At 49.2% G+C, this 14,733-nt stretch overlaps 1 protein-coding gene and 1 long non-coding RNA gene across 3 annotated transcripts in view; one reads left to right on the forward strand and one right to left on the reverse strand.

The window, feature by feature from the left end:
• Window positions 1-14,733, forward strand: part of Lar (tyrosine-protein phosphatase Lar) — a 224,635-nt gene that overhangs the window by 8,024 nt on the left and 201,878 nt on the right. The window lies entirely within an intron of this gene.
• LOC113464699 (uncharacterized) overlaps window positions 5,684-14,733 on the reverse strand; it is a 40,826-nt gene continuing 31,776 nt past the window's right edge. The window contains exon 3 of the long non-coding RNA XR_003389551.1: window positions 5,684-5,918. This is a non-coding gene — a long non-coding RNA (uncharacterized LOC113464699). The remainder of the gene's footprint in view (window positions 5,919-14,733) is intronic.

Consider the following 14,733-nt stretch of genomic DNA (forward strand, 5'->3'; position numbering starts at 1 on the left):
TAGCAAGTAGCTATTTATTATTAGCATTATTCTTCCGACGTCTGATTTCTTTTTAATTATAGGAAATGCGTTTTTCTAAGGTACATAAACTTTTGGGATTGAATGTATAGCCAATACATCCTTAATTCACCTCGTTCACCGTCTGGTTCATCTGCATATTTTGCAACATGGCTTAACTTGGAGTTGTCAGTCTCTGATTCGTCCGATGACTGTTCAATAAATAAAGTTCAGTTAAAATTATCGGGAAGAAAATAAATGTCCATTGATCACAATTGCGGGAAGATCGAGGGCGCAGAAACCGGCGTACAAATACAACACGGGAGTAAAAAAAGCGTTTCTATTGTCGCAGGTAGGTTGATTTTACGGGATAACGACCGTAGCTATTGCGGTCCGCGATGTTTTACTCGGTCGCCTAAAGTGACTTCGTAAATCACGGGGGGAAAACGGGTTTGCACTCCTCGGTCATTATACCGAATTTACGCGTTCTATACAACCTCGGCCGGAGTTTCGGGTTACGCGGCATCCGAGGGACTAGGAAATTCCACGCTTATTTCCCTTTAATCGGAACAAAAACTCGCGCAGATATCGTTCAAGCCGATGACGCGGAGATATCGCCGAAAGTTTAGTTCCAACCCCTGTCCCGTCCCGATTAATTCGAGCGATTATGCGCCCGTTAAATTGCGACGCGGCCGTATAATGCCGGCAGTATAATACGTCGAGTTCGGCCCGAGTCCGACGGTGCGGACGAACACGCTCGTACTCGCGTGTACCAAATGTCACCCGTTCAATTCTGCCACGTTAATTTTTGCGATCATTTCTCCGGCCGAATCAAACGCGCGTCAACGCCCTTCTCTGAACCGCGATTTTTCGAACGTGGATCGACGAGGAGTCCGCCTTTCCAAGGCTCGTTAAGAGACCGGTCTTAACGTTTAATGGTAAAGATCATGGTGACACGGGCCGGAACGAGTGGCGTCCGGGAAAAACTGCTGGAATATTATTATACTGCATCACAGTCACCGGCAAGCCGCAAAAGAAAAATGTTTTGCATCTGCGGCTGACTAGGGCATGATATAAGTAATGGTTGCGCAAATTTCCTTTGGGGCGATGCGTTGGTCGCGCGCTTCGCGAGTGACGCCCGGCTTTCTTCTATCACGCGAGAGACCCGTTCGTTTCTTTCCTACGTACACACGTCCGAACGGGTAAAACTGCGACCCTGAGGGGTGCAACGACCGTTAATAGCCTTGGAACCGAATCGCGCTTTCCCACCGAATTATTTTTACCCCCCCGGTCTGGCCGCGATACTATTTAATAAAAACGACAACGGCAACGGTAACGGTAAAAGTCCTGGCGCGACGCCCGGAAAAATTAGCCTTGCGCATCCTGCCGGAAGATAACGGGATCGTAATTAGAATGAAACGCGATAAACGGAAAATGTCGTGGGAGTGTACGTTCCAGGCAAGAAGCTGGAACCGGCGGATTTTTTTCAAGCTGCATTACGCGCCTGATCCGAGAGGATCGAGGTAAAACGTCCGTGAAAAGTTAGAAGAGATAATCAAATGCTACGTATCGAGTCACTGAGCGAGTAGAAAGGTACGTTCTGTGGTGAGCAGAGACCGTTCGGACAACGTGACAGAGATAAGGAGCATAAAAGAAACGGTATCACCGATGGTGCCAGTAGTATAGGTACGGGATAACGCCGACCGGGCCCAAAGAAGGATTCGCCGAGGTACGGGCAGAGCCGACGGCGGCGGCACTACGTAAAGGTCCGCTCCATTACCATCCTCTAAATCACGCCGGTAACGTTTTTGGGACGGTCGTAACTCCAGGCTCCGATGTTTTTGGCCTCATTAGTAGCCGTCTCCAGGCTTGATGTGGTACACGGAAAAGGGTCCTGAGAGGGTAAGGGGGAAATGCGAAGAGGCCGAGGAGAGAAACGGCGCGTCGCGACGCCGGCTTCTAGCAAGAGGATACCACCGACAGTGGCTGCGATTAATATTCCCTGGTTCTAGCAGGAGTTTCCGTCGTATCTTTGTCGCGCGGCAAGCTTCTCTGGCGCACGTTTGCGCTTTGAATCGCAGCCGCAACCCCCGGCTTTCGAGTCACCGCTGGCCTTTTCCAGATTCGCGTAAGTACGAGACAAAGGGAGGAAAGTCCATAGATGCTCTCAAGAATTCGACCCATGAAACTTCACAAAGAATTGAAATGCTGGAGAAGCTTGAATAAAAAATGTTTCATGGAAAATGGAAATAGAAAACGAAATAGCGAGAGATTAGTATTCAATGGCCGTATTACAGACGATTCTGGTGTGAGAGAAGGTTAGGTAAAATTTGCCCGAGTAAGTGTCGAGAAGCGCGGTGCGACATTAAAGGAAACGAAGAGACGAGCATAGAAGAGGAGACGGAAGCGGGGCTGCGAGTGAACTTTGCTATGATGCTGATGAAATTATTAAAGTCGAGGGACTCATCCATTTTCTATCGTAACGAGATCTCAGAATTTTTCACGATTTTTCTTAAAACGCAATAGACGCGAGATATCTACGGAAACTAGGGTACGCACACGTACACAACCGTGTATTGCGTAGATTCGAGTGGGCCGGCGCACCCATTTTCCGATAGCTAATTACCGCGGATATGCAAGCGCATCCGCTGCGAACGCGTGCGTTATCGCGTATACACGTGCGATACGCTTATCCGTAACAGTTCGATATTCGTCAGAATCGAGAGGAACGCTTGAGCATTCGCAGAGACTGAACTTCATTTTCAAAGCGGGGCGACGTCGCTTTAAGACGCGAATTAACGGCGGTGCGCGATAAACCGCGATTCTAAAGGGCATCGCAGCTACCTCAAAGGGATCACGGTTATGTATAACTAAAGTACGCAGACGTTATCCCGGGCGAATGCTCAGAGAATATCCGGCGTAATCGTTTGACGGACCGCAGGATTATTATCGGTTGGCCCATGAAAGTAAGCCACGTTAGAAGGGATCGCGAATCGATACAGACGCGTCGATTTCCCCAAAGTGATCGACGCGCTTCGAGCCGGAGGCATTGAAATGCCACACGGTTGTGAACGTCGCTTAAGCCGACGCGTTATCGACACGCTTGGGAATTGGAGCTGCTAGGACAGCTGCTGCTAAAGTATGCATGAACGGGGACTGTTTTGTATCCGTATACTCGGTGTGCAACTATTCCTCGTACACGTTGTTCCTCGTTGATCGAACCGAGTACATTTGTCGCCGCTATAGTCACGGCTCGGCCCATTAAGCCCCGGCGGGGGAGTATTTCGGTTACCCTTTCCGATTCAGCTGTTCGCTCGTTAATAAATAAAAAAACTTGTCAAAGTTCATGGCTCAAGGCGAGTTAATTCAACGGTTTAAGGATCTCGTTTTGTAGCGCGCCCGCTCGGTTCGGGCCGCGATAATCGGAACGCGTTATTCACCATCGCGCCCCGCCGACCTATTTCAATTAACCATTTAATCGTTTCAATGCTGTTAGATAAAGCACGTTTAAACAGCGTCCTATCCAAAGTCTGGCACAGTTACTCATCGAAGAAATTGATGAGACAATTTTTCGTTATTTTCGCATTAGACGCAGCGAGATAAACGAAAGCGTGCGAAAAACGAGGAATCGTTAAGGTTCTTAATCGCTCGGAACGTTTCGATGACAAAGAGAGAGAGAGAGAGAGAGAGAGAGAGAGAGAGAGAGAGAGAGAGAGAGAGAGATACTGGATCGATTTCATTCGTGCGGCTTTCGACTTTTGGCACGAGCAAGTTCCGTTTCGCGGTGGCTACGAGTTCGCCCTGTCGGTATTAAAGTCCTCGACTTCTACCTCCCACAAGTTCGAGTCCCCTTCCGTCTTTCCAACGAGGAGCTAACCTTTAATGTACGAGTCGTGTTCAAACCGAAACCTGTTTGGTATAGTTAGGAGTCGTACGAGTGGTTCGAACCGATATCCTTTTAGGAGGCAGTACTAGGTACCGAGGAATTACTGTTAAAAAGTGGCAGCGTCCGTGTTATCGTTAGGACGGGGCCCAATGGGACTCAAAATACAGTCAGTAACATTTTTAACTGGCAGCTAGAGACGCAACTTTTGTCTGACATATTTTTCGCTAGGACGAATAAAAAGTTTTTGCAATAAAGAAACTGTTCAACAACGACGGATATTTTGCCTTCTATTTCTTATTTCGGTGGCAATACATTCTAAATGACGTAAAAAATGGACGAAATTTTCGTTCGACATAAAGTCTCATATAGCTGCCATTCTTTAATAATCTCTCCTCGGTGGTACAACTAAGGAAGACTGTGCTCACAGCGTAAACTGCTTCGTGAAATCAATAAACTACGATGGTCATAGGAATCCAACTTTTTTATGAAGAAACTGAATACTCGTTCTAGCTACGGTTTAGGAGAGATCAACGACCCTCGATACCGTCGAGAGTCATAGAATCTCACAGTCGGGTTTAACTCGGGAAGATAGCGTAAGCGACGTTAGCCAAGATAATTGTGTTCCGTAACACCGAAGGCGGTTGCGACCGCATTCGATAAAACTTTTTCGACCGTTCCCTCGTTTCCCATTCTCCAGAATTCTCGTTTCGTTCCTCGCGTCGTCCGCAAACACGTTACAAGCGGAACAGACCGGTGCAACGCCGCCGCCGTTGCCGCGGTGCGCGCGGCGTGGCGCAACTCCGTGAAAACTCCAAGTGGTTTCGTATCGCGCGGTGCACATTGCAATGCATTGCACATTGCAGACAAGCGGCGGTCGCACCGCTGCAACACAACCACGCCCCTCACCGACATCGTTCCGTCGCTGCCTGTTTGCGTAAATAATGCACCACCCAGATCCGAAGGAGTGGCTCGCCAAATTACCGCATCACTACTTTATTCTACTTACTTCCGTGGTGCGACGCGACGCGCCACAAATCAGTCTCCTAACGACACAATGGACCCTGTGTCCTTCAAAGGTTTCTCATAAAATTGTCCGCGATCGAACGAAGTCACGTGATCCTCTTAGACTTTTTGGAATATCCGATTATTAAAGGAAACCTTATCGATTATGCGTCTTTGCGTCCAGAGAGCCGCGCGCGACGGTACGTCTGGGTGATAAACAACGGGTAGTGGTTCGGGCCGCAGTTTACTGCCAGCGAGACGTATACAAGCATGCGTGAATTTCCCGTCCACGAAGCCGCACTTTGCTATTTTATTTTCGCCCAGAGTCAGTTTTACTCGGGTGCTTGCAGTTATGAGCCAGGTCCCCAGGAGATTATTTCAGGCTTTAAAACGGCGCGCGCGTTACATGAAAATAAGCTCGGGCGCGAACAAAGTATCGCGGAGGTAATCGCATCCGTTTCCATAGGGCGTGCGGCACGGTGACGCCCTATCAAGCCCCGGTTCTTAGATTGTGTCGTAGGTCCGCTGCTTCGTCGACGTCTAACGATTATTAACGACCGGCAGCCGCGTAGTCTTTGTCGAGTTTAACGGGTATCGGCGCGAAACGTGGGCGTGGAGAGGTCAAAGTTCGCGGGTAATCGGTGCGAGGGAAATTTGTTGTACGAATTAATCTGGACCGAATCGACGCAACGTATTCATGACGTGTGCGAGCGCACGCATTGAATCCCCGTAAGACCCGTCGCAACGTCCAAATCGAGGGTTTTTAGTAAACTGAGAAATTATTGACTCACCCCGCTGGCGGCCTTCCGGCTTCACAGTGGACGAATGTTTCGCCGTCGGTCGCGGTTACCCTCGAGATGCGACGTCATGTTCATGGCCAAACCTCGAGTACTGCCAGTAGAATTAGTGGGTACGCGAGTTATTGGCGTCCCCCACGGTCTCTCTTTCTCCGTCCCGACGGCTTTCTTGCCCCCGCTTTCATTTATCCACCCGTGACTCGATGAAATCACCTCGAGTGCAGCTGCCTCGGTTTCTGAAACCAAAAGCAACGGGACAGGTCAGCATCCGTCCCGGCATTAAAACGAACGAACGAATCTCTTGAGAAAAAAATGCAAATTTAACAATCCCTTTATGTTTTAACACCGTCCCCGGTTCCGAGGATAAATTTATGTGGCGCGATTTGCACGGCAATTTCGTCTTCGAAACAGTTCGTGCATTAAAGCGTGTACGTATTTATTTGTTGCGTTCTGGCGCGCTGAAACGGCCCGTGCGATAGGGAGGAGAGGTTGCATTAAAATTTATGCACGCGGCAATCCATTCATTCAACCGGGGCTTTCGTCGGGAAAGAGAGAGAAAGACGCGAAACGAGACCGATTTCGTTATTGAAAATATTCCGGTCGCGTTTTAATGATTCTTTCCGGCGCGTTGTTACACAGAGATTTTTTTCGAAATTGCTTAATAAACTTCAGCGTCCCTTTCTGTCTCTTCTTACTCAGTGATTTCTATAGAATACTGGATAACATTAGGGTCGTTTAATTAACGTTGTGCAATGGTATTACGTTTTCACAATGTCTGAAGTTTAATAGGAAAACGGGTAGAAGGTCGATAACCCCGATTACAGTAATTTTCATAACGAAACGAGCATGCCGATCCACTGTCCAGCGTTCTATAGAGTTCACGTTCTCAGTTGTTCGCAGTCGATGTAAATCAATTCGACTGTTCGTTCGAACGAATCGAAGCCGCGAAATCTCGGGCACGCTGGAGAGGCTTTCAACCGAGATGGACTCGATCCCTCTTCCCCGAACGATATCCCCGCGAAACTTTATCCACTCGTTTCCTCGTGTTTTTACAAGTTCGCCCTCGATACTTTGTTCGACTCGGTTACATTTAATGTTTATCGCGCAAACTTCGCACCGCACATTTTTCAGCCGAACGGAAAAGCCGCAGGGTCGCGGTTCCGAGAACTGAAAGTAAAACAAACGCGACGGGGCGGGAGATAAAACGAGGAAAATATGAAAAATCTTTCGATAAACGAACGCGTCGAACGTGCGTTCCCGGCTGATGGAAATTCGTGTCGAGCGCGCCAATTTACGAGTAATGCGCGGCTAGTAAAATGCACGCTAACCATGCTCGTTTGGTTTTTGACAGCGCGGTGGCATTCGTACGAGTTAGCTATTATTGCGACCGAGGCGATATTTCACGATTCACTCGGCTGGAAAAAATCGCGAGAGCGTCATCGAGAACAATTTTCCTAAGGGAAGAACGTAATCGATGCTGGTACGCCTTCTCGCGATCCATCTCGTGGCTCTGCTCGAAGCGGTAATTCAAATTTGCTTTGACGTCGTTATCGTCAACAGGAGTACTTAGGGAAGCGCTACCTCGTCTCATCGAGATTGTAGATATTACGAGTAGCTGCTTCAAATTAGCGAAAACCTCGCGGGGATTGTGCACCGTCTATTTTCTGCCGATAAAACTCCGGTCGTAAACTTGGAAAATTCCGAAACGGCCAATCTCTTATCTTTGATCCACTCTTATTGCTCGCCGGCGTGAATGAGAGGCAAACAGCGCGATTCTAATATTAAACGACGGGCATAGAGGAGTTTTTCTTCTGCCAAGAGAAAAGAGGAGAGAGAGAGAGAGAGAGAGACACGGATCGAGCGTTGAGACGAGGAGGAACGGTGCGGGTGGGTCATTGCGCGGTCTAAGCCGGAAAACGCCGAGAGGAAAGAAGCTACGGCATTATATCGAGAATATTTCACGGCGACTCCATCGACTACCATGGCCCGTCTCCTTCTATTGTTACGCTCCTACGAGTTTCCCGATACTTGGCATTATATTAAATTATTATAGCGCACACGGGTCGGCGCGCTTCTCCTCGAAGGACGTAGTCGAACGACCACGTAATACCCCTTCGCACGATCTACGCAGGAGTCTGTGAAACGCTGCTTTGGGGAAACTTGCCGATCGATGAGCATGAATCGTTTATCAACCTTCGTCGCAAACTGCGACGACCGTGCGTATTAATCGGATCACGCCCTCGCACCTCGCTCGCTCTCGTTAAAAAATCCGGCAGAGCCGCAATTGGTCGAACAGTCGATTCGAAGACCGCACCGATCCGTAGGATCATTGCACTTCACCGACTAATTAAATCCCAACGGAGCATCGAATCAAGTTTCGAAACTTGGAAAAAAGTTTTCCGGCGCGGAAAGTAATTAGAACGTTCTAATCGCGGGAAGCGATTGCGTCCACTTGCTTAACCGTCGTCCAGGTGGGTACCTACGTTAATTCGAGCCGATTATCATCCCTCCCCTGTAGCCCGGACAATAATTAAGCGAGCCCGGGTCGGTCTGTGAAGTGCTGCGGTTTTGCTCGCATGCTAACCTAAATTCATGGGATGTATTTACGCCCGCACACTCGCGTGCGCGTCTCCGGCTCGTTCTGGGCGACCACCCTCGGGCGTACTTCGCGAATTCAATTCACCTACCGCCACCCCGCCACTCCTCGCCGTTCCTCCGACCTTTAATAATGCCATTGTCGTATCGTCGACCGATTTCCTTCCACGAAACCCGATCGCTTTCGAATCTCCATTCTGATTTCCCGCGGACGATTACCAAACTCGTTTCCACGCGCTTCTCGATTTTTAACCACCCGATTCATCCAACGCAGGGATATTTTCGCGCAACAGGTTAGTTCGATTCCGAACTCGCATAACGGAATTTGGAGGAGAAAGATTCCGCGGTTTATTTTTCATAGTAATCGAGCCAACGAGCATCCGCGTATCTCGCAAGCGAGAAAAATTTTCATATTCGCGATAAAAGACGTTCCGTATTTCAACGATTTTTCGCCGTGGATCCATGCCTCTCCGTCCGCAGTAAACTCGAACGAGCGAACGACCTACATTTCACCACGAACGCCTCCCAGTTTCGAATGAATTCCGGAGGCGACATAAATTTTTGATGCCGAATACTAAATAAAATTGCATCGGTAATTCATACGGGACGCGACTAGGAAAACATTTAAAAATATAAACAGCCGGTGATATAAAACTTTCCGTCGTTTCACACTCTCTCGTGTCGCGAAATATATCTAAGAATATAAAATTCATATTATGATGAATTATCAGTGAAAGATATGTTATAAAAGTTCTGGTTTACAACTGACGAACATCTGCCAATTTGGAATATTCGTCAGGTTTCTTAATGAACAATGCCCCCATGTTCACGGACGGAGGTGCGATATACTGGAATATTATGGAAACATAGAAGGCAGTTATGTATTGTCGGGCCAGACTCGATTATAACGGACTGTCGGTTACTCGGCTCCCGAGCACCCATTCGATTACCAGAGAATCGATTATCGGGATCGGAATATCGGCTGGCGTAACTGCCGGCCGGAATAAAAGAAACGAGCGTTTCGAGAAGGCGGCGGCGGCGGCGGCGGCGGCGGCGGCGGCGGCTTTTAATTCGGAGGATCAAATTAAAGAGGAACGAGTGGACGAACGGCGCGGTACGGTTCCGCTACGAAACGAAAAGCGGTTCCCGTCGGTTCGCTCATAACAGCTCGCTAATAAGATGCCTTGGGGCGATCGCGTCGCCGGCTATTGAATAGCTAAGGCATGCGCATTGCATATTCATCGGAAGCCGTTCGATGCGATTCGCAATTAGACGGTGTGTACACCGAGCGACGCGATTAGGCAAAGATATTTCACGTATCGTTTGCGATCGCGCTTCTGAAGAAGCTGCGACTCGTCGGATAAATCGGAAGCGATCTCCGTAAACTGTTGTCTGTGTTTCTTACCGCCGCCGCGGTATCTGACAACCGGGACGTGAGAAAGGCGTGAAACAAAAAAAAACGAAAAGAGCGAATTTCGACGAGTAGCTACCTCCCCGCGGAGTTGTAAGAAGCGTACTAGAAAATTTTCCTCGATAATCTCGACGAACCGTGAAGCTCGTTCCCGCTGCTTGGAGGATCGATAATCGGCGAGAGTATTTTCTCTTTAACGGCAACGAGTGCTACTCAAGGGAGAGGCTTTACTTTTTACCTTCGCCTTCCCGGCCATCGACCAGAAGAGGGTGCGAAAAATGTTATTGGTTTCGCGGGCAAAGCCACGCGACGCATGATACGAACGAAGTCTTGCCCTTTGACGAACTTTAACGTACTTCCAGACGTGTACGAGAGACAAGCAGTTTTAACAGCTCCCAGAGAACTTTGGCAGCGTCGGAGGAGGTGCGAAAGACGTTACAGATAGGTCGGCGGGACGAGCAGGACGAGAAATAGATCCGGGAGATCCGTCTTGGGTTCACGGGTCAGTATACGACCACCGGTCGTTAATCCGACGTTACACGTCGCCTAAACCAAGGGAATATCCCGAGCGACAGCGATGTACGCGTGCATAGTTCGATATTCCGGGATATCGAGGCAGGCCGCCGCGCGATACGAGGACGATAGCGAGTTTGTTCGGGGTCCGTGCTGAGCTAAGCCGAGGAACGCCTTACCCCGACGAAGGAAACGTTGTCGGAGGGAGGACACGAGACGGTGTTGGTGGGCGGTCTAATGTTACCGCATCCAGAAGCGGCGCGATTTCTCACCCTTATCTTATCTGGCAGCCGCCGCTTCCCTCTCACGGTTCGCTTCTCTCTCTTCTTCCAATACCGTTTCGCGCGAGTACCCGCTCCTGCGCTCTTTTTCTCCCGACCCTTCGACCCTTCATCCAACCTCTTTACCCTGCGTCTATTCACCCCGAGGGCGACTCGCTGTCATTCGCCGACTTAAATTCGCTCGGCGAGCTTTTAATTCTACGGATCGACGCGGTACGTCGAACGCGAACGGAACCATCCTCCCTCCGCCTTCCTCGTACGGAACAGAGCTTTCGGCCAATCCCCTCTGTCTCTTTTCGTGCGACCGCTCCGAGCAAACGGAGCGGACGGAGCAAACGAAGTAAACGGAGCGAACGGACCGAACGAGGCTTGAAAACCTGCCGCGGGTATCGATCGGCACCGTTCGCGACTCGTCGGAATTATGGGTATCGATCGAGCCAGGCACGAAAACGACCATCGCGACCGATCGGAGGAACCTCTGCCCGTACCCGCGGCTCTCCGTTCTCCCTTTCCGGCGTGCAACGTCTCTCGACCCATCTTCTTTCCCTTTGACCGTTCCTCGGGACGAACGACCGTCTCATTTCCGGTGTCCGTGAAACGTCGCGAGCTTGCGTTCTATCTCGAACCGCGTACACGTCGTTAATCCGGATGTGAAGTTCCCTGAATCTTTCGAACTTTTTCCGCTCACGCGATCCTTTCGACTCGTTACGGCGGAAAATCGATCGACCGGTTCGAAAGACACACGTGCGAATAGGTAAGAGAGTCAAGTGGAGGAGGTCAAGAAATACGACCCCTCACTCGACTAGTGTACGGATTTAGAACGACAAGAATTATGTAGCGCACGAACGAATTCATCCCACAGTTAAATGTTAATTATAACTCGTTTAGTGATGTTCACGAAGGGATGTACGTATGCATGATGCATAGAGACACCGTCCAGAAATAGCGGATTTGCGAGGAGGGAATTAAATATTTTTTCCGAGGGGAGAAACAGCGAAACACCGGGACGGCAAAGTGGAGGCGGGACCAACGATTTGTAACGCGTTGAATCAATTGGCTTTGGGAACTTTTTCATTCGATCAATTTACCGGACACGCCGGCTGTTTCAATGCCTCCTCTCCTTTCCTACCCGTTACCTATACGTACACGTTCCGTGCGCTCGGGTAACGCTCGGCCGAAGGCCTACGATTTATCAATTTCAACGTATTCGCCGATAGCGCTCTACGCAGCGCCGTGGCCGGCTGTCAATTAAAAAAAATACTGTCGTTAATATCGACGAATGGTCGCGCGTCACTTCTTCCGCGTTTGACGTTCGCGCGACGACGAACCAACGACCGAGCGAACGTGATAGCGCAATTATACGTTCGATCGAGCAAACCCGGCTGTAGCGACACGATTTACGACCGACGAATAGCTATCTCCCTAGCGCACGGCTATCGTGCACTATTTAAAATGCTCGATGCGATCTCTGCGTAGCAGACGCGGAAATTTCGTGTCGCCGGATCGAAAACACGCGATTTCGACCACAGATCCGACCCTTCTGATCGGCGACGCCAGTTGCTGGTAGCCGCGAGCGGGACTAGTTTTTAACGCGAGATTTACTGGGACGCTATACCGATCGATCGCGTCGCCCACGCTGGGATTCTTTGTTTCGAGGAAGAAGGCGCGGTCGAGGGTCATCCGTCTTTCATAAACGCGAACGTAAAAGTAATACGCGTCTATGTAAATTCTAAATGCTTAAAAATCAGAAAATACTGTCTTAATTAATTATAGTGAATCATGTCTCACAGATTCGTACTTCGAACGAAAGAATATAAGCAACTTTCATGTACATAGACGTGCAATGAGACTGATCATCCGAACTCGTTTCTATATACTCGTCAAGAATGCTGACCGAGAAAGAGTGGAACGAGTTTCTGTGGACACGTACAATTTGTCAAACAGCGGCACAATGAACCGTGTATTTTCCCAGCAGATTTTCCGCGGCGGAATTCGGGTCATCGTTTCACGTCTTTTAGCTCCGGCCTTCGTCTTCACAGGCTCGTCGTTTTGTTTCGCCGTTGTATCTGTCGGCGAGTGCTCTCGCAGTCGTCGGACCCGAGAGGTTCGTTTGCAGAGGAGGAAGAGGTGCGCGTATTCGAAAATCACGATCGAGGACGAACGTTTCCCTCGTTCGTGTAGTTTGTTCACACGCTCGTACATATCGTACATCGGTGCCCGTACGTGAGTCGGAATACGCGTGCAGACGCTTCGGAGAACGACCTCCCCTGTGTACACGCGTTCCACGTTCCCGCCCTCGGCCTCGTATTTACTTACTCCCGTGCTGCTTGCGTCGGTTTACTCTTTCCGTAAATCGTGACTCGTGACTGGCCGATCGCTGCTTTATCTCGATCAATTTTTACCCGTCCCGCCCCTCCGTCTCCCGTTCTTTCGTCGAAAGTATTCAGCGATGAACTTCGACGCCAAAATCAACATCTTTTGTCGCATTCGAAAGGCACACATTTTCGCTAAAAGCGTCGACACGCAAAGGATCTCCTAAGAAAGGCGACGGGAAATGAAAAAGAAAAAGCAGGGAGTCGAAAGAGAGTGATTTCAGCATCCGGTGCCTTCGAAATAGAGGGTAAGAGGAGGCAAAGCTTAGCGCAATGGCGCGTACGTGATCTGAAAATGAAGCCCCCCGGGCTCGGGTCGAGAGTGCGGGGTCGGAATCGGCGGTTCATCCGTCGGCGAACCTTCCGCACTCGGGAACGTGTGCTCCCTTGACGCTTCTTCCTCGAGCGCGAGCTCGCGAGGACGCGAAAAGTGCCTTCACATTCGACTTCTGACCCACCTCTTACCGGGGAGACTCTTCCCCGTTTGTCGGCAACCACTCCAAGCGGGAGGAGCGCCACTCTCGAAGAGGGTCCTCTCCCCAACGACGTTTCGATCGCTCGTTTCGATCCCGTGCCGTGTCACGAATTTTACGATACACGAATCAAAATATTTTTCTGAACCGAATTGTTGTCAGATTATGAAATGCAAAGAGGACAGTCTCGTAGATGTACATTTTTTTAAGGAATGCTCCGTTTTTTTTACGATATATTTTCTTGACTTTTGATTCTAGAACGACACGAACGATCGATTTTCTTGCGGCTTGGTGAACGGGTATCGCGGAATACAAAACGAATAGTGGGTCTTACGATCGTTCTTACGACACCTCCCCGGTCGTATTCCTTCCTCACTCGGCTTGGAAACCCTTAAGGGGGTGAGTTCGCCTTTCGGAGACGAGCTCCTCCGGAGGCGAAGTTTTACGGGCCAAGTTAGAATCTCGACGTGGACCGCGGAGGGGCGAACGAGAAGACGAGCCGAGAGGACGCGGGCGGGGAGAAACGGAAATGCGGTTGAGAGGGAAAGATTTCGCGGGCGCGGCCCCATAACTTTGCTCGTAAATTCGATATTCAAAACAGGAAGTGAACAATGCCCTTATATACTTCCTCTCCGAGAGACTCGGCCCACTTGCGCGCAGCCGAAAATTTCACGATTAAACGATCTCCCCTCCGTTTTCTCACAATTATTATTAATTTTTCACTTCGTCAGAAATATCGTAATTATCCAGCTTGAAAGAGTATCACCGGCACGAAATGGTCGATTTATCAATACACACTCATAGCGGTAAATTCAATTTTGCAATTTGACGAATTAAAATTCAAACGTTCGGACGATTGACTTTATTTGCATACCGTTTCTATTTATTTATTATTTATTAACTGAGGCCGTATCCTCCCTCATTCCGATCGATAAACTTTGTACTACGAAAGCCACGCATTAAAATCATAAAATGAATTTCGATCAAAGCATGCAACTTCCCCTTTTTTGTTACTCGGATGTAAACAAGAAAAATAGGATTACTCCTTAATTGCGTTACTTCTTTTACTGTCGGGAGAGATTCGACGCGTTTCGCGTATCAATTTTCGCGCTGAACGTTCGGTTTCATATCCTTAGGACGAAAAGTTACGGCAGTTTCGACGCGCGTTCTTCGCTTTCCTATTCACGAGAGGATCGTAAAACAACGTTCGACTGGTAGTAAAACGGGGCAAACCTAAACTCCACAAGCTCTCGCACCCACTTCCGTTCCTCGCGAATGTTAGCTTTATCGAATTCGAGACCGACTACCAATTTCATCGATCAAAATAGCGTCCTGCTGCTGATACAATTACTACACTGCCGACTTATCCATGAGAAATTTAAGGATGTATTGGCTATACAGTCAAT

This window comes from Ceratina calcarata, unplaced genomic scaffold (genome assembly GCF_001652005.2).
Source record: "Ceratina calcarata isolate Rehan_Ccalc_2016 unplaced genomic scaffold, ASM165200v1 scaffold48.2, whole genome shotgun sequence".
In the NCBI taxonomy this organism is placed as follows: Eukaryota; Metazoa; Arthropoda; class Insecta; order Hymenoptera; family Apidae; genus Ceratina; species Ceratina calcarata.